Raw genomic sequence first — 17,012 nt, 5'->3', positions numbered from 1 at the left:
TGAGAATGCATAAATGTCCAAACGGTAAGTGAGCCCAAACTCAGACTTTTCAAGAGTCAGTTGAGAATTCTACCATGACCAGAGATTGCTGTCGACCTGGCAATCTCAAAAGAGATTTCTTCCTCACAGGGTTGCATACTTGTCAAAATGACTTGTTCAAAAGTTCCTGCATTGGCCGGGAATCGATCCCGGGCCTCCGCGTGGCAGGCGAGAATTCTACCACTGAACAACCAATGCCTTGCGATGCTGAAATAAACCCCACGGCTAGATATCGTATCAAAAATCTTTAATTCTAAGCATATTTCCCGCTTTGTGGGCTCAGTGACATTGTACACCCTAATAAAATCAGTCTTTCCTCCCCGTCGGGGAATTGAACCCCGGTCTCCCGCGTGACAGGCGGGGATACTCACCACTATACTAACGAGGAGCAAGTGGGTTGGTTCTTTGAAAAAATGTGGAGCATTGGATACTATCCCTAAATTTGGAGAGTTGGGTGTTAACCCTTCCAACAAAAACATCTGTAGAGACTGAATGGTTAGAGCTAGAGACTACTATGACACATCTATGGAAAGCTGAGACCCTCACGGACACGTACATGTAGTCGATTTTGCTCTATACCGCTCACAAGCCACATAATAGTAGTTAGAAGGAGAGGTGTGTGTGGAAAATCCCAGGACATAGTCACAAAGGCCAAACTCAAGACAGTTGTCACTGACTTGTTGGATATTCGTTTCCCATTTAACAACTAAAGCCTTGCACAAAGTAAATCACCTCACACACTGGAAATCTACAATGGATTCACAAAAGTCTACTGAGAATGCATAAATGTCCAAACGGTAAGTGAGCCCAAACTCAGACTTTTCAAGAGTCAGTTGAGAATTCTACCATGACCAGAGATTGCTGTCGACCTGGCAATCTCAAAAGAGATTTCTTCCTCACGGGGTTGCATACTTGTCAAAATGACTTGTTCAAAAGTTCCTGCATTGGCCGGGAATCGAACCCGGGCGTCCCGCGTGTCAGGCGAGAATTCTACCACTGAACAACCAATGCCTTGCAATGCTGAAATAAACCCCACGGCTAGATATCGTATCAAAAATCTTTAATTCTAAGCATATTTCCCGCTTTGTGGGCTCAGTGACATTGTACACCCTAATAAAATCAGTCTTTCCTCCCCGTCGGGGAATTGAACCCCGGTCTCCCGCGTGACAGGCGGGGATACTCACCACTATACTAACGAGGAGCAGGTGGGTTGGTTCTTTGAAAAAATGTGGAGCATTGGATACTATCCCTAAATTTGGAGAGTTGGGTGTTAACCCTTCCAACAAAAACATCTGTAGAGACTGAATGGTTAGAGCTAGAGACTACTATGACACATCTATGGAAAGCTGAGACCCTCACGGACACGTACATGTAGTCGATTTTGCTCTATACCGCTCACAAGCCACATAATAGTAGTTAGAAGGAGAGGTGTGTGTGGAAAATCCCAGGACATAGTCACAAAGGCCAAACTCAAGACAGTTGTCACTGACTTGTTGGATATTCGTTTCCCATTTAACAACTAAAGCCTTGCACAAAGTAAATCACCTCACACACTGGAAATCTACAATGGATTCACAAAAGTCTACTGAGAATGCATAAATGTCCAAACGGTAAGTGAGCCCAAACTCAGACTTTTCAAGAGTCAGTTGAGAATTCTACCATGACCAGAGATTGCTGTCGACCTGGCAATCTCAAAAGAGATTTCTTCCTCACGGGGTTGCATACTTGTCAAAATGACTTGTTCAAAAGTTCCTGCATTGGCCGGGAATCGAACCCGGGCCTCCCGCGTGGCAGGCGAGAATTCTACCACTGAACAACCAATGCCTTGCAATGCTGAAATAAACCCCACGGCTAGATATCGTATCAAAAATCTTTAATTCTAAGCATATTTCCCGCTTTGTGGGCTCAGTGACATTGTACACCCTAATAAAATCAGTCTTTCCTCCCCGTCGGGGAATTGAACCCCGGTCTCCCGCGTGACAGGCGGGGATACTCACCACTATACTAACGAGGAGCAGGTGGGTTGGTTCTTTGAAAAAATGTGGAGCATTGGATACTATCCCTAAATTTGGAGAGTTGGGTGTTAACCCTTCCAACAAAAACATCTGTAGAGACTGAATGGTTAGAGCTAGAGACTACTATGACACATCTATGGAAAGCTGAGACCCTCACGGACACGTACATGTAGTCGATTTTGCTCTATACCGCTCACAAGCCACATAATAGTAGTTAGAAGGAGAGGTGTGTGTGGAAAATCCCAGGACATAGTCACAAAGGCCAAACTCAAGACAGTTGTCACTGACTTGTTGGATATTCGTTTCCCATTTAACAACTAAAGCCTTGCACAAAGTAAATCACCTCACACACTGGAAATCTACAATGGATTCACAAAAGTCTACTGAGAATGCATAAATGTCCAAACGGTAAGTGAGCCCAAACTCAGACTTTTCAAGAGTCAGTTGAGAATTCTACCATGACCAGAGATTGCTGTCGACCTGGCAATCTCAAAAGAGATTTCTTCCTCACAGGGTTGCATACTTGTCAAAATGACTTGTTCAAAAGTTCCTGCATTGGCCGGGAATCGATCCCGGGCCTCCGCGTGGCAGGCGAGAATTCTACCACTGAACAACCAATGCCTTGCGATGCTGAAATAAACCCCACGGCTAGATATCGTATCAAAAATCTTTAATTCTAAGCATATTTCCCGCTTTGTGGGCTCAGTGACATTGTACACCCTAATAAAATCAGTCTTTCCTCCCCGTCGGGGAATTGAACCCCGGTCTCCCGCGTGACAGGCGGGGATACTCACCACTATACTAACGAGGAGCAAGTGGGTTGGTTCTTTGAAAAAATGTGGAGCATTGGATACTATCCCTAAATTTGGAGAGTTGGGTGTTAACCCTTCCAACAAAAACATCTGTAGAGACTGAATGGTTAGAGCTAGAGACTACTATGACACATCTATGGAAAGCTGAGACCCTCACGGACACGTACATGTAGTCGATTTTGCTCTATACCGCTCACAAGCCACATAATAGTAGTTAGAAGGAGAGGTGTGTGTGGAAAATCCCAGGACATAGTCACAAACGCCAAACTCAAGACAGTTGTCACTGACTTGTTGGATATTCGTTTCCCATTTAACAACTAAAGCCTTGCACAAAGTAAATCACCTCACACACTGGAAATCTACAATGGATTCACAAAAGTCTACTGAGAATGCATAAATGTCCAAACGGTAAGTGAGCCCAAACTCAGACTTTTCAAGAGTCAGTTGAGAATTCTACCATGACCAGAGATTGCTGTCGACCTGGCAATCTCAAAAGAGATTTCTTCCTCACGGGGTTGCATACTTGTCAAAATGACTTGTTCAAAAGTTCCTGCATTGGCCGGGAATCGAACCCGGGCCTCCCGCGTGTCAGGCGAGAATTCTACCACTGAACAACCAATGCCTTGCAATGCTGAAATAAACCCCACGGCTAGATATCGTATCAAAAATCTTTAATTCTAAGCATATTTCCCGCTTTGTGGGCTCAGTGACATTGTACACCCTAATAAAATCAGTCTTTCCTCCCCGTCGGGGAATTGAACCCCGGTCTCCCGCGTGACAGGCGGGGATACTCACCACTATACTAACGAGGAGCAGGTGGGTTGGTTCTTTGAAAAAATGTGGAGCATTGGATACTATCCCTAAATTTGGAGAGTTGGGTGTTAACCCTTCCAACAAAAACATCTGTAGAGACTGAATGGTTAGAGCTAGAGACTACTATGACACATCTATGGAAAGCTGAGACCCTCACGGACACGTACATGTAGTCGATTTTGCTCTATACCGCTCACAAGCCACATAATAGTAGTTAGAAGGAGAGGTGTGTGTGGAAAATCCCAGGACATAGTCACAAAGGCCAAACTCAAGACAGTTGTCACTGACTTGTTGGATATTCGTTTCCCATTTAACAACTAAAGCCTTGCACAAAGTAAATCACCTCACACACTGGAAATCTACAATGGATTCACAAAAGTCTACTGAGAATGCATAAATGTCCAAACGGTAAGTGAGCCCAAACTCAGACTTTTCAAGAGTCAGTTGAGAATTCTACCATGACCAGAGATTGCTGTCGACCTGGCAATCTCAAAAGAGATTTCTTCCTCACGGGGTTGCATACTTGTCAAAATGACTTGTTCAAAAGTTCCTGCATTGGCCGGGAATCGAACCCGGGCCTCCCGCGTGGCAGGCGAGAATTCTACCACTGAACAACCAATGCCTTGCAATGCTGAAATAAACCCCACGGCTAGATATCGTATCAAAAATCTTTAATTCTAAGCATATTTCCCGCTTTGTGGGCTCAGTGACATTGTACACCCTAATAAAATCAGTCTTTCCTCCCCGTCGGGGAATTGAACCCCGGTCTCCCGCGTGACAGGCGGGGATACTCACCACTATACTAACGAGGAGCAGGTGGGTTGGTTCTTTGAAAAAATGTGGAGCATTGGATACTATCCCTAAATTTGGAGAGTTGGGTGTTAACCCTTCCAACAAAAACATCTGTAGAGACTGAATGGTTAGAGCTAGAGACTACTATGACACATCTATGGAAAGCTGAGACCCTCACGGACACGTACATGTAGTCGATTTTGCTCTATACCGCTCACAAGCCACATAATAGTAGTTAGAAGGAGAGGTGTGTGTGGAAAATCCCAGGACATAGTCACAAAGGCCAAACTCAAGACAGTTGTCACTGACTTGTTGGATATTCGTTTCCCATTTAACAACTAAAGCCTTGCACAAAGTAAATCACCTCACACACTGGAAATCTACAATGGATTCACAAAAGTCTACTGAGAATGCATAAATGTCCAAACGGTAAGTGAGCCCAAACTCAGACTTTTCAAGAGTCAGTTGAGAATTCTACCATGACCAGAGATTGCTGTCGACCTGGCAATCTCAAAAGAGATTTCTTCCTCACAGGGTTGCATACTTGTCAAAATGACTTGTTCAAAAGTTCCTGCATTGGCCGGGAATCGATCCCGGGCCTCCGCGTGGCAGGCGAGAATTCTACCACTGAACAACCAATGCCTTGCGATGCTGAAATAAACCCCACGGCTAGATATCGTATCAAAAATCTTTAATTCTAAGCATATTTCCCGCTTTGTGGGCTCAGTGACATTGTACACCCTAATAAAATCAGTCTTTCCTCCCCGTCGGGGAATTGAACCCCGGTCTCCCGCGTGACAGGCGGGGATACTCACCACTATACTAACGAGGAGCAAGTGGGTTGGTTCTTTGAAAAAATGTGGAGCATTGGATACTATCCCTAAATTTGGAGAGTTGGGTGTTAACCCTTCCAACAAAAACATCTGTAGAGACTGAATGGTTAGAGCTAGAGACTACTATGACACATCTATGGAAAGCTGAGACCCTCACGGACACGTACATGTAGTCGATTTTGCTCTATACCGCTCACAAGCCACATAATAGTAGTTAGAAGGAGAGGTGTGTGTGGAAAATCCCAGGACATAGTCACAAACGCCAAACTCAAGACAGTTGTCACTGACTTGTTGGATATTCGTTTCCCATTTAACAACTAAAGCCTTGCACAAAGTAAATCACCTCACACACTGGAAATCTACAATGGATTCACAAAAGTCTACTGAGAATGCATAAATGTCCAAACGGTAAGTGAGCCCAAACTCAGACTTTTCAAGAGTCAGTTGAGAATTCTACCATGACCAGAGATTGCTGTCGACCTGGCAATCTCAAAAGAGATTTCTTCCTCACGGGGTTGCATACTTGTCAAAATGACTTGTTCAAAAGTTCCTGCATTGGCCGGGAATCGAACCCGGGCCTCCCGCGTGTCAGGCGAGAATTCTACCACTGAACAACCAATGCCTTGCAATGCTGAAATAAACCCCACGGCTAGATATCGTATCAAAAATCTTTAATTCTAAGCATATTTCCCGCTTTGTGGGCTCAGTGACATTGTACACCCTAATAAAATCAGTCTTTCCTCCCCGTCGGGGAATTGAACCCCGGTCTCCCGCGTGACAGGCGGGGATACTCACCACTATACTAACGAGGAGCAGGTGGGTTGGTTCTTTGAAAAAATGTGGAGCATTGGATACTATCCCTAAATTTGGAGAGTTGGGTGTTAACCCTTCCAACAAAAACATCTGTAGAGACTGAATGGTTAGAGCTAGAGACTACTATGACACATCTATGGAAAGCTGAGACCCTCACGGACACGTACATGTAGTCGATTTTGCTCTATACCGCTCACAAGCCACATAATAGTAGTTAGAAGGAGAGGTGTGTGTGGAAAATCCCAGGACATAGTCACAAAGGCCAAACTCAAGACAGTTGTCACTGACTTGTTGGATATTCGTTTCCCATTTAACAACTAAAGCCTTGCACAAAGTAAATCACCTCACACACTGGAAATCTACAATGGATTCACAAAAGTCTACTGAGAATGCATAAATGTCCAAACGGTAAGTGAGCCCAAACTCAGACTTTTCAAGAGTCAGTTGAGAATTCTACCATGACCAGAGATTGCTGTCGACCTGGCAATCTCAAAAGAGATTTCTTCCTCACAGGGTTGCATACTTGTCAAAATGACTTGTTCAAAAGTTCCTGCATTGGCCGGGAATCGATCCCGGGCCTCCGCGTGGCAGGCGAGAATTCTACCACTGAACAACCAATGCCTTGCGATGCTGAAATAAACCCCACGGCTAGATATCGTATCAAAAATCTTTAATTCTAAGCATATTTCCCGCTTTGTGGGCTCAGTGACATTGTACACCCTAATAAAATCAGTCTTTCCTCCCCGTCGGGGAATTGAACCCCGGTCTCCCGCGTGACAGGCGGGGATACTCACCACTATACTAACGAGGAGCAAGTGGGTTGGTTCTTTGAAAAAATGTGGAGCATTGGATACTATCCCTAAATTTGGAGAGTTGGGTGTTAACCCTTCCAACAAAAACATCTGTAGAGACTGAATGGTTAGAGCTAGAGACTACTATGACACATCTATGGAAAGCTGAGACCCTCACGGACACGTACATGTAGTCGATTTTGCTCTATACCGCTCACAAGCCACATAATAGTAGTTAGAAGGAGAGGTGTGTGTGGAAAATCCCAGGACATAGTCACAAACGCCAAACTCAAGACAGTTGTCACTGACTTGTTGGATATTCGTTTCCCATTTAACAACTAAAGCCTTGCACAAAGTAAATCACCTCACACACTGGAAATCTACAATGGATTCACAAAAGTCTACTGAGAATGCATAAATGTCCAAACGGTAAGTGAGCCCAAACTCAGACTTTTCAAGAGTCAGTTGAGAATTCTACCATGACCAGAGATTGCTGTCGACCTGGCAATCTCAAAAGAGATTTCTTCCTCACGGGGTTGCATACTTGTCAAAATGACTTGTTCAAAAGTTCCTGCATTGGCCGGGAATCGAACCCGGGCCTCCCGCGTGTCAGGCGAGAATTCTACCACTGAACAACCAATGCCTTGCAATGCTGAAATAAACCCCACGGCTAGATATCGTATCAAAAATCTTTAATTCTAAGCATATTTCCCGCTTTGTGGGCTCAGTGACATTGTACACCCTAATAAAATCAGTCTTTCCTCCCCGTCGGGGAATTGAACCCCGGTCTCCCGCGTGACAGGCGGGGATACTCACCACTATACTAACGAGGAGCAGGTGGGTTGGTTCTTTGAAAAAATGTGGAGCATTGGATACTATCCCTAAATTTGGAGAGTTGGGTGTTAACCCTTCCAACAAAAACATCTGTAGAGACTGAATGGTTAGAGCTAGAGACTACTATGACACATCTATGGAAAGCTGAGACCCTCACGGACACGTACATGTAGTCGATTTTGCTCTATACCGCTCACAAGCCACATAATAGTAGTTAGAAGGAGAGGTGTGTGTGGAAAATCCCAGGACATAGTCACAAAGGCCAAACTCAAGACAGTTGTCACTGACTTGTTGGATATTCGTTTCCCATTTAACAACTAAAGCCTTGCACAAAGTAAATCACCTCACACACTGGAAATCTACAATGGATTCACAAAAGTCTACTGAGAATGCATAAATGTCCAAACGGTAAGTGAGCCCAAACTCAGACTTTTCAAGAGTCAGTTGAGAATTCTACCATGACCAGAGATTGCTGTCGACCTGGCAATCTCAAAAGAGATTTCTTCCTCACAGGGTTGCATACTTGTCAAAATGACTTGTTCAAAAGTTCCTGCATTGGCCGGGAATCGATCCCGGGCCTCCGCGTGGCAGGCGAGAATTCTACCACTGAACAACCAATGCCTTGCGATGCTGAAATAAACCCCACGGCTAGATATCGTATCAAAAATCTTTAATTCTAAGCATATTTCCCGCTTTGTGGGCTCAGTGACATTGTACACCCTAATAAAATCAGTCTTTCCTCCCCGTCGGGGAATTGAACCCCGGTCTCCCGCGTGACAGGCGGGGATACTCACCACTATACTAACGAGGAGCAAGTGGGTTGGTTCTTTGAAAAAATGTGGAGCATTGGATACTATCCCTAAATTTGGAGAGTTGGGTGTTAACCCTTCCAACAAAAACATCTGTAGAGACTGAATGGTTAGAGCTAGAGACTACTATGACACATCTATGGAAAGCTGAGACCCTCACGGACACGTACATGTAGTCGATTTTGCTCTATACCGCTCACAAGCCACATAATAGTAGTTAGAAGGAGAGGTGTGTGTGGAAAATCCCAGGACATAGTCACAAAGGCCAAACTCAAGACAGTTGTCACTGACTTGTTGGATATTCGTTTCCCATTTAACAACTAAAGCCTTGCACAAAGTAAATCACCTCACACACTGGAAATCTACAATGGATTCACAAAAGTCTACTGAGAATGCATAAATGTCCAAACGGTAAGTGAGCCCAAACTCAGACTTTTCAAGAGTCAGTTGAGAATTCTACCATGACCAGAGATTGCTGTCGACCTGGCAATCTCAAAAGAGATTTCTTCCTCACAGGGTTGCATACTTGTCAAAATGACTTGTTCAAAAGTTCCTGCATTGGCCGGGAATCGATCCCGGGCCTCCGCGTGGCAGGCGAGAATTCTACCACTGAACAACCAATGCCTTGCGATGCTGAAATAAACCCCACGGCTAGATATCGTATCAAAAATCTTTAATTCTAAGCATATTTCCCGCTTTGTGGGCTCAGTGACATTGTACACCCTAATAAAATCAGTCTTTCCTCCCCGTCGGGGAATTGAACCCCGGTCTCCCGCGTGACAGGCGGGGATACTCACCACTATACTAACGAGGAGCAAGTGGGTTGGTTCTTTGAAAAAATGTGGAGCATTGGATACTATCCCTAAATTTGGAGAGTTGGGTGTTAACCCTTCCAACAAAAACATCTGTAGAGACTGAATGGTTAGAGCTAGAGACTACTATGACACATCTATGGAAAGCTGAGACCCTCACGGACACGTACATGTAGTCGATTTTGCTCTATACCGCTCACAAGCCACATAATAGTAGTTAGAAGGAGAGGTGTGTGTGGAAAATCCCAGGACATAGTCACAAAGGCCAAACTCAAGACAGTTGTCACTGACTTGTTGGATATTCGTTTCCCATTTAACAACTAAAGCCTTGCACAAAGTAAATCACCTCACACACTGGAAATCTACAATGGATTCACAAAAGTCTACTGAGAATGCATAAATGTCCAAACGGTAAGTGAGCCCAAACTCAGACTTTTCAAGAGCCAGTTGAGAATTCTACCATGACCAGAGATTGCTGTCGACCTGGCAATCTCAAAAGAGATTTCTTCCTCACGGGGTTGCATACTTGTCAAAATGACTTGTTCAAAAGTTCCTGCATTGGCCGGGAATCGAACCCGGGCCTCCCGCGTGGCAGGCGAGAATTCTACCACTGAACAACCAATGCCTTGCAATGCTGAAATAAACCCCACGGCTAGATATCGTATCAAAAATCTTTAATTCTAAGCATATTTCCCGCTTTGTGGGCTCAGTGACATTGTACACCCTAATAAAATCAGTCTTTCCTCCCCGTCGGGGAATTGAACCCCGGTCTCCCGCGTGACAGGCGGGGATACTCACCACTATACTAACGAGGAGCAGGTGGGTTGGTTCTTTGAAAAAATGTGGAGCATTGGATACTATCCCTAAATTTGGAGAGTTGGGTGTTAACCCTTCCAACAAAAACATCTGTAGAGACTGAATGGTTAGAGCTAGAGACTACTATGACACATCTATGGAAAGCTGAGACCCTCACGGACACGTACATGTAGTCGATTTTGCTCTATACCGCTCACAAGCCACATAATAGTAGTTAGAAGGAGAGGTGTGTGTGGAAAATCCCAGGACATAGTCACAAAGGCCAAACTCAAGACAGTTGTCACTGACTTGTTGGATATTCGTTTCCCATTTAACAACTAAAGCCTTGCACAAAGTAAATCACCTCACACACTGGAAATCTACAATGGATTCACAAAAGTCTACTGAGAATGCATAAATGTCCAAACGGTAAGTGAGCCCAAACTCAGACTTTTCAAGAGTCAGTTGAGAATTCTACCATGACCAGAGATTGCTGTCGACCTGGCAATCTCAAAAGAGATTTCTTCCTCACAGGGTTGCATACTTGTCAAAATGACTTGTTCAAAAGTTCCTGCATTGGCCGGGAATCGATCCCGGGCCTCCGCGTGGCAGGCGAGAATTCTACCACTGAACAACCAATGCCTTGCGATGCTGAAATAAACCCCACGGCTAGATATCGTATCAAAAATCTTTAATTCTAAGCATATTTCCCGCTTTGTGGGCTCAGTGACATTGTACACCCTAATAAAATCAGTCTTTCCTCCCCGTCGGGGAATTGAACCCCGGTCTCCCGCGTGACAGGCGGGGATACTCACCACTATACTAACGAGGAGCAAGTGGGTTGGTTCTTTGAAAAAATGTGGAGCATTGGATACTATCCCTAAATTTGGAGAGTTGGGTGTTAACCCTTCCAACAAAAACATCTGTAGAGACTGAATGGTTAGAGCTAGAGACTACTATGACACATCTATGGAAAGCTGAGACCCTCACGGACACGTACATGTAGTCGATTTTGCTCTATACCGCTCACAAGCCACATAATAGTAGTTAGAAGGAGAGGTGTGTGTGGAAAATCCCAGGACATAGTCACAAAGGCCAAACTCAAGACAGTTGTCACTGACTTGTTGGATATTCGTTTCCCATTTAACAACTAAAGCCTTGCACAAAGTAAATCACCTCACACACTGGAAATCTACAATGGATTCACAAAAGTCTACTGAGAATGCATAAATGTCCAAACGGTAAGTGAGCCCAAACTCAGACTTTTCAAGAGCCAGTTGAGAATTCTACCATGACCAGAGATTGCTGTCGACCTGGCAATCTCAAAAGAGATTTCTTCCTCACGGGGTTGCATACTTGTCAAAATGACTTGTTCAAAAGTTCCTGCATTGGCCGGGAATCGAACCCGGGCCTCCCGCGTGGCAGGCGAGAATTCTACCACTGAACAACCAATGCCTTGCAATGCTGAAATAAACCCCACGGCTAGATATCGTATCAAAAATCTTTAATTCTAAGCATATTTCCCGCTTTGTGGGCTCAGTGACATTGTACACCCTAATAAAATCAGTCTTTCCTCCCCGTCGGGGAATTGAACCCCGGTCTCCCGCGTGACAGGCGGGGATACTCACCACTATACTAACGAGGAGCAGGTGGGTTGGTTCTTTGAAAAAATGTGGAGCATTGGATACTATCCCTAAATTTGGAGAGTTGGGTGTTAACCCTTCCAACAAAAACATCTGTAGAGACTGAATGGTTAGAGCTAGAGACTACTATGACACATCTATGGAAAGCTGAGACCCTCACGGACACGTACATGTAGTCGATTTTGCTCTATACCGCTCACAAGCCACATAATAGTAGTTAGAAGGAGAGGTGTGTGTGGAAAATCCCAGGACATAGTCACAAAGGCCAAACTCAAGACAGTTGTCACTGACTTGTTGGATATTCGTTTCCCATTTAACAACTAAAGCCTTGCACAAAGTAAATCACCTCACACACTGGAAATCTACAATGGATTCACAAAAGTCTACTGAGAATGCATAAATGTCCAAACGGTAAGTGAGCCCAAACTCAGACTTTTCAAGAGTCAGTTGAGAATTCTACCATGACCAGAGATTGCTGTCGACCTGGCAATCTCAAAAGAGATTTCTTCCTCACAGGGTTGCATACTTGTCAAAATGACTTGTTCAAAAGTTCCTGCATTGGCCGGGAATCGATCCCGGGCCTCCGCGTGGCAGGCGAGAATTCTACCACTGAACAACCAATGCCTTGCGATGCTGAAATAAACCCCACGGCTAGATATCGTATCAAAAATCTTTAATTCTAAGCATATTTCCCGCTTTGTGGGCTCAGTGACATTGTACACCCTAATAAAATCAGTCTTTCCTCCCCGTCGGGGAATTGAACCCCGGTCTCCCGCGTGACAGGCGGGGATACTCACCACTATACTAACGAGGAGCAAGTGGGTTGGTTCTTTGAAAAAATGTGGAGCATTGGATACTATCCCTAAATTTGGAGAGTTGGGTGTTAACCCTTCCAACAAAAACATCTGTAGAGACTGAATGGTTAGAGCTAGAGACTACTATGACACATCTATGGAAAGCTGAGACCCTCACGGACACGTACATGTAGTCGATTTTGCTCTATACCGCTCACAAGCCACATAATAGTAGTTAGAAGGAGAGGTGTGTGTGGAAAATCCCAGGACATAGTCACAAAGGCCAAACTCAAGACAGTTGTCACTGACTTGTTGGATATTCGTTTCCCATTTAACAACTAAAGCCTTGCACAAAGTAAATCACCTCACACACTGGAAATCTACAATGGATTCACAAAAGTCTACTGAGAATGCATAAATGTCCAAACGGTAAGTGAGCCCAAACTCAGACTTTTCAAGAGTCAGTTGAGAATTCTACCATGACCAGAGATTGCTGTCGACCTGGCAATCTCAAAAGAGATTTCTTCCTCACGGGGTTGCATACTTGTCAAAATGACTTGTTCAAAAGTTCCTGCATTGGCCGGGAATCGAACCCGGGCCTCCCGCGTGTCAGGCGAGAATTCTACCACTGAACAACCAATGCCTTGCAATGCTGAAATAAACCCCACGGCTAGATATCGTATCAAAAATCTTTAATTCTAAGCATATTTCCCGCTTTGTGGGCTCAGTGACATTGTACACCCTAATAAAATCAGTCTTTCCTCCCCGTCGGGGAATTGAACCCCGGTCTCCCGCGTGACAGGCGGGGATACTCACCACTATACTAACGAGGAGCAGGTGGGTTGGTTCTTTGAAAAAATGTGGAGCATTGGATACTATCCCTAAATTTGGAGAGTTGGGTGTTAACCCTTCCAACAAAAACATCTGTAGAGACTGAATGGTTAGAGCTAGAGACTACTATGACACATCTATGGAAAGCTGAGACCCTCACGGACACGTACATGTAGTCGATTTTGCTCTATACCGCTCACAAGCCACATAATAGTAGTTAGAAGGAGAGGTGTGTGTGGAAAATCCCAGGACATAGTCACAAAGGCCAAACTCAAGACAGTTGTCACTGACTTGTTGGATATTCGTTTCCCATTTAACAACTAAAGCCTTGCACAAAGTAAATCACCTCACACACTGGAAATCTACAATGGATTCACAAAAGTCTACTGAGAATGCATAAATGTCCAAACGGTAAGTGAGCCCAAACTCAGACTTTTCAAGAGTCAGTTGAGAATTCTACCATGACCAGAGATTGCTGTCGACCTGGCAATCTCAAAAGAGATTTCTTCCTCACGGGGTTGCATACTTGTCAAAATGACTTGTTCAAAAGTTCCTGCATTGGCCGGGAATCGAACCCGGGCCTCCCGCGTGTCAGGCGAGAATTCTACCACTGAACAACCAATGCCTTGCAATGCTGAAATAAACCCCACGGCTAGATATCGTATCAAAAATCTTTAATTCTAAGCATATTTCCCGCTTTGTGGGCTCAGTGACATTGTACACCCTAATAAAATCAGTCTTTCCTCCCCGTCGGGGAATTGAACCCCGGTCTCCCGCGTGACAGGCGGGGATACTCACCACTATACTAACGAGGAGCAGGTGGGTTGGTTCTTTGAAAAAATGTGGAGCATTGGATACTATCCCTAAATTTGGAGAGTTGGGTGTTAACCCTTCCAACAAAAACATCTGTAGAGACTGAATGGTTAGAGCTAGAGACTACTATGACACATCTATGGAAAGCTGAGACCCTCACGGACACGTACATGTAGTCGATTTTGCTCTATACCGCTCACAAGCCACATAATAGTAGTTAGAAGGAGAGGTGTGTGTGGAAAATCCCAGGACATAGTCACAAAGGCCAAACTCAAGACAGTTGTCACTGACTTGTTGGATATTCGTTTCCCATTTAACAACTAAAGCCTTGCACAAAGTAAATCACCTCACACACTGGAAATCTACAATGGATTCACAAAAGTCTACTGAGAATGCATAAATGTCCAAACGGTAAGTGAGCCCAAACTCAGACTTTTCAAGAGTCAGTTGAGAATTCTACCATGACCAGAGATTGCTGTCGACCTGGCAATCTCAAAAGAGATTTCTTCCTCACGGGGTTGCATACTTGTCAAAATGACTTGTTCAAAAGTTCCTGCATTGGCCGGGAATCGAACCCGGGCCTCCCGCGTGTCAGGCGAGAATTCTACCACTGAACAACCAATGCCTTGCAATGCTGAAATAAACCCCACGGCTAGATATCGTATCAAAAATCTTTAATTCTAAGCATATTTCCCGCTTTGTGGGCTCAGTGACATTGTACACCCTAATAAAATCAGTCTTTCCTCCCCGTCGGGGAATTGAACCCCGGTCTCCCGCGTGACAGGCGGGGATACTCACCACTATACTAACGAGGAGCAGGTGGGTTGGTTCTTTGAAAAAATGTGGAGCATTGGATACTATCCCTAAATTTGGAGAGTTGGGTGTTAACCCTTCCAACAAAAACATCTGTAGAGACTGAATGGTTAGAGCTAGAGACTACTATGACACATCTATGGAAAGCTGAGACCCTCACGGACACGTACATGTAGTCGATTTTGCTCTATACCGCTCACAAGCCACATAATAGTAGTTAGAAGGAGAGGTGTGTGTGGAAAATCCCAGGACATAGTCACAAAGGCCAAACTCAAGACAGTTGTCACTGACTTGTTGGATATTCGTTTCCCATTTAACAACTAAAGCCTTGCACAAAGTAAATCACCTCACACACTGGAAATCTACAATGGATTCACAAAAGTCTACTGAGAATGCATAAATGTCCAAACGGTAAGTGAGCCCAAACTCAGACTTTTCAAGAGTCAGTTGAGAATTCTACCATGACCAGAGATTGCTGTCGACCTGGCAATCTCAAAAGAGATTTCTTCCTCACAGGGTTGCATACTTGTCAAAATGACTTGTTCAAAAGTTCCTGCATTGGCCGGGAATCGATCCCGGGCCTCCGCGTGGCAGGCGAGAATTCTACCACTGAACAACCAATGCCTTGCGATGCTGAAATAAACCCCACGGCTAGATATCGTATCAAAAATCTTTAATTCTAAGCATATTTCCCGCTTTGTGGGCTCAGTGACATTGTACACCCTAATAAAATCAGTCTTTCCTCCCCGTCGGGGAATTGAACCCCGGTCTCCCGCGTGACAGGCGGGGATACTCACCACTATACTAACGAGGAGCAAGTGGGTTGGTTCTTTGAAAAAATGTGGAGCATTGGATACTATCCCTAAATTTGGAGAGTTGGGTGTTAACCCTTCCAACAAAAACATCTGTAGAGACTGAATGGTTAGAGCTAGAGACTACTATGACACATCTATGGAAAGCTGAGACCCTCACGGACACGTACATGTAGTCGATTTTGCTCTATACCGCTCACAAGCCACATAATAGTAGTTAGAAGGAGAGGTGTGTGTGGAAAATCCCAGGACATAGTCACAAAGGCCAAACTCAAGACAGTTGTCACTGACTTGTTGGATATTCGTTTCCCATTTAACAACTAAAGCCTTGCACAAAGTAAATCACCTCACACACTGGAAATCTACAATGGATTCACAAAAGTCTACTGAGAATGCATAAATGTCCAAACGGTAAGTGAGCCCAAACTCAGACTTTTCAAGAGTCAGTTGAGAATTCTACCATGACCAGAGATTGCTGTCGACCTGGCAATCTCAAAAGAGATTTCTTCCTCACGGGGTTGCATACTTGTCAAAATGACTTGTTCAAAAGTTCCTGCATTGGCCGGGAATCGAACCCGGGCCTCCCGCGTGTCAGGCGAGAATTCTACCACTGAACAACCAATGCCTTGCAATGCTGAAATAAACCCCACGGCTAGATATCGTATCAAAAATCTTTAATTCTAAGCATATTTCCCGCTTTGTGGGCTCAGTGACATTGTACACCCTAATAAAATCAGTCTTTCCTCCCCGTCGGGGAATTGAACCCCGGTCTCCCGCGTGACAGGCGGGGATACTCACCACTATACTAACGAGGAGCAGGTGGGTTGGTTCTTTGAAAAAATGTGGAGCATTGGATACTATCCCTAAATTTGGAGAGTTGGGTGTTAACCCTTCCAACAAAAACATCTGTAGAGACTGAATGGTTAGAGCTAGAGACTACTATGACACATCTATGGAAAGCTGAGACCCTCACGGACACGTACATGTAGTCGATTTTGCTCTATACCGCTCACAAGCCACATAATAGTAGTTAGAAGGAGAGGTGTGTGTGGAAAATCCCAGGACATAGTCACAAAGGCCAAACTCAAGACAGTTGTCACTGACTTGTTGGATATTCGTTTCCCATTTAACAACTAAAGCCTTGCACA

General features: G+C 44.6%; 33 non-coding genes across 33 annotated transcripts; all 33 read right to left on the bottom strand.

Moving 5' to 3' along the window:
• Positions 1-355: 355 nt before the first annotated feature.
• trnad-guc (transfer RNA aspartic acid (anticodon GUC)) lies at positions 356-427 on the bottom strand. The gene has a single exon. It is a non-coding gene; the product is annotated as a tRNA-Asp (tRNA).
• Positions 428-979: 552 nt separating this feature from the next.
• trnav-gac (transfer RNA valine (anticodon GAC)) lies at positions 980-1,050 on the bottom strand. The gene has a single exon. It is a non-coding gene; the product is annotated as a tRNA-Val (tRNA).
• A 118-nt stretch (positions 1,051-1,168) lies between these two features.
• trnad-guc (transfer RNA aspartic acid (anticodon GUC)) lies at positions 1,169-1,240 on the bottom strand. Its single transcript has one exon. It is a non-coding gene; the product is annotated as a tRNA-Asp (tRNA).
• Positions 1,241-1,792: 552 nt separating this feature from the next.
• On the bottom strand, positions 1,793-1,863 carry trnag-gcc (transfer RNA glycine (anticodon GCC)). Its single transcript has one exon. It is a non-coding gene; the product is annotated as a tRNA-Gly (tRNA).
• Positions 1,864-1,981: 118 nt separating this feature from the next.
• On the bottom strand, positions 1,982-2,053 carry trnad-guc (transfer RNA aspartic acid (anticodon GUC)). The gene has a single exon. It is a non-coding gene; the product is annotated as a tRNA-Asp (tRNA).
• A 740-nt stretch (positions 2,054-2,793) lies between these two features.
• Positions 2,794-2,865, bottom strand: trnad-guc (transfer RNA aspartic acid (anticodon GUC)). Its single transcript has one exon. It is a non-coding gene; the product is annotated as a tRNA-Asp (tRNA).
• Positions 2,866-3,417: 552 nt separating this feature from the next.
• Positions 3,418-3,488, bottom strand: trnav-gac (transfer RNA valine (anticodon GAC)). The gene has a single exon. It is a non-coding gene; the product is annotated as a tRNA-Val (tRNA).
• A 118-nt stretch (positions 3,489-3,606) lies between these two features.
• Positions 3,607-3,678, bottom strand: trnad-guc (transfer RNA aspartic acid (anticodon GUC)). Its single transcript has one exon. It is a non-coding gene; the product is annotated as a tRNA-Asp (tRNA).
• Positions 3,679-4,230: 552 nt separating this feature from the next.
• trnag-gcc (transfer RNA glycine (anticodon GCC)) lies at positions 4,231-4,301 on the bottom strand. Its single transcript has one exon. It is a non-coding gene; the product is annotated as a tRNA-Gly (tRNA).
• Positions 4,302-4,419: 118 nt separating this feature from the next.
• On the bottom strand, positions 4,420-4,491 carry trnad-guc (transfer RNA aspartic acid (anticodon GUC)). Its single transcript has one exon. It is a non-coding gene; the product is annotated as a tRNA-Asp (tRNA).
• A 740-nt stretch (positions 4,492-5,231) lies between these two features.
• On the bottom strand, positions 5,232-5,303 carry trnad-guc (transfer RNA aspartic acid (anticodon GUC)). The gene has a single exon. It is a non-coding gene; the product is annotated as a tRNA-Asp (tRNA).
• A 552-nt stretch (positions 5,304-5,855) lies between these two features.
• On the bottom strand, positions 5,856-5,926 carry trnav-gac (transfer RNA valine (anticodon GAC)). Its single transcript has one exon. It is a non-coding gene; the product is annotated as a tRNA-Val (tRNA).
• A 118-nt stretch (positions 5,927-6,044) lies between these two features.
• Positions 6,045-6,116, bottom strand: trnad-guc (transfer RNA aspartic acid (anticodon GUC)). The gene has a single exon. It is a non-coding gene; the product is annotated as a tRNA-Asp (tRNA).
• Positions 6,117-6,856: 740 nt separating this feature from the next.
• trnad-guc (transfer RNA aspartic acid (anticodon GUC)) lies at positions 6,857-6,928 on the bottom strand. The gene has a single exon. It is a non-coding gene; the product is annotated as a tRNA-Asp (tRNA).
• Positions 6,929-7,480: 552 nt separating this feature from the next.
• trnav-gac (transfer RNA valine (anticodon GAC)) lies at positions 7,481-7,551 on the bottom strand. Its single transcript has one exon. It is a non-coding gene; the product is annotated as a tRNA-Val (tRNA).
• Positions 7,552-7,669: 118 nt separating this feature from the next.
• Positions 7,670-7,741, bottom strand: trnad-guc (transfer RNA aspartic acid (anticodon GUC)). The gene has a single exon. It is a non-coding gene; the product is annotated as a tRNA-Asp (tRNA).
• A 740-nt stretch (positions 7,742-8,481) lies between these two features.
• trnad-guc (transfer RNA aspartic acid (anticodon GUC)) lies at positions 8,482-8,553 on the bottom strand. The gene has a single exon. It is a non-coding gene; the product is annotated as a tRNA-Asp (tRNA).
• A 740-nt stretch (positions 8,554-9,293) lies between these two features.
• Positions 9,294-9,365, bottom strand: trnad-guc (transfer RNA aspartic acid (anticodon GUC)). The gene has a single exon. It is a non-coding gene; the product is annotated as a tRNA-Asp (tRNA).
• A 552-nt stretch (positions 9,366-9,917) lies between these two features.
• On the bottom strand, positions 9,918-9,988 carry trnag-gcc (transfer RNA glycine (anticodon GCC)). Its single transcript has one exon. It is a non-coding gene; the product is annotated as a tRNA-Gly (tRNA).
• A 118-nt stretch (positions 9,989-10,106) lies between these two features.
• trnad-guc (transfer RNA aspartic acid (anticodon GUC)) lies at positions 10,107-10,178 on the bottom strand. Its single transcript has one exon. It is a non-coding gene; the product is annotated as a tRNA-Asp (tRNA).
• A 740-nt stretch (positions 10,179-10,918) lies between these two features.
• trnad-guc (transfer RNA aspartic acid (anticodon GUC)) lies at positions 10,919-10,990 on the bottom strand. Its single transcript has one exon. It is a non-coding gene; the product is annotated as a tRNA-Asp (tRNA).
• Positions 10,991-11,542: 552 nt separating this feature from the next.
• trnag-gcc (transfer RNA glycine (anticodon GCC)) lies at positions 11,543-11,613 on the bottom strand. The gene has a single exon. It is a non-coding gene; the product is annotated as a tRNA-Gly (tRNA).
• Positions 11,614-11,731: 118 nt separating this feature from the next.
• Positions 11,732-11,803, bottom strand: trnad-guc (transfer RNA aspartic acid (anticodon GUC)). The gene has a single exon. It is a non-coding gene; the product is annotated as a tRNA-Asp (tRNA).
• Positions 11,804-12,543: 740 nt separating this feature from the next.
• On the bottom strand, positions 12,544-12,615 carry trnad-guc (transfer RNA aspartic acid (anticodon GUC)). The gene has a single exon. It is a non-coding gene; the product is annotated as a tRNA-Asp (tRNA).
• Positions 12,616-13,167: 552 nt separating this feature from the next.
• trnav-gac (transfer RNA valine (anticodon GAC)) lies at positions 13,168-13,238 on the bottom strand. The gene has a single exon. It is a non-coding gene; the product is annotated as a tRNA-Val (tRNA).
• Positions 13,239-13,356: 118 nt separating this feature from the next.
• On the bottom strand, positions 13,357-13,428 carry trnad-guc (transfer RNA aspartic acid (anticodon GUC)). Its single transcript has one exon. It is a non-coding gene; the product is annotated as a tRNA-Asp (tRNA).
• A 552-nt stretch (positions 13,429-13,980) lies between these two features.
• trnav-gac (transfer RNA valine (anticodon GAC)) lies at positions 13,981-14,051 on the bottom strand. The gene has a single exon. It is a non-coding gene; the product is annotated as a tRNA-Val (tRNA).
• A 118-nt stretch (positions 14,052-14,169) lies between these two features.
• trnad-guc (transfer RNA aspartic acid (anticodon GUC)) lies at positions 14,170-14,241 on the bottom strand. Its single transcript has one exon. It is a non-coding gene; the product is annotated as a tRNA-Asp (tRNA).
• Positions 14,242-14,793: 552 nt separating this feature from the next.
• On the bottom strand, positions 14,794-14,864 carry trnav-gac (transfer RNA valine (anticodon GAC)). The gene has a single exon. It is a non-coding gene; the product is annotated as a tRNA-Val (tRNA).
• A 118-nt stretch (positions 14,865-14,982) lies between these two features.
• trnad-guc (transfer RNA aspartic acid (anticodon GUC)) lies at positions 14,983-15,054 on the bottom strand. Its single transcript has one exon. It is a non-coding gene; the product is annotated as a tRNA-Asp (tRNA).
• A 740-nt stretch (positions 15,055-15,794) lies between these two features.
• Positions 15,795-15,866, bottom strand: trnad-guc (transfer RNA aspartic acid (anticodon GUC)). Its single transcript has one exon. It is a non-coding gene; the product is annotated as a tRNA-Asp (tRNA).
• A 552-nt stretch (positions 15,867-16,418) lies between these two features.
• Positions 16,419-16,489, bottom strand: trnav-gac (transfer RNA valine (anticodon GAC)). The gene has a single exon. It is a non-coding gene; the product is annotated as a tRNA-Val (tRNA).
• Positions 16,490-16,607: 118 nt separating this feature from the next.
• Positions 16,608-16,679, bottom strand: trnad-guc (transfer RNA aspartic acid (anticodon GUC)). Its single transcript has one exon. It is a non-coding gene; the product is annotated as a tRNA-Asp (tRNA).
• Positions 16,680-17,012: the final 333 nt, after the last annotated feature.

This window comes from Salmo salar, chromosome 23 (assembly GCF_965601325.2).
Source record: "Salmo salar chromosome 23, fSalSal1, whole genome shotgun sequence".
Lineage (NCBI taxonomy): Eukaryota > Metazoa > Chordata > Actinopteri > Salmoniformes > Salmonidae > Salmo > Salmo salar.
Note: the sequence above shows the minus strand (reverse complement) of the source record. Positions and strands in the feature narration are given on the sequence as shown.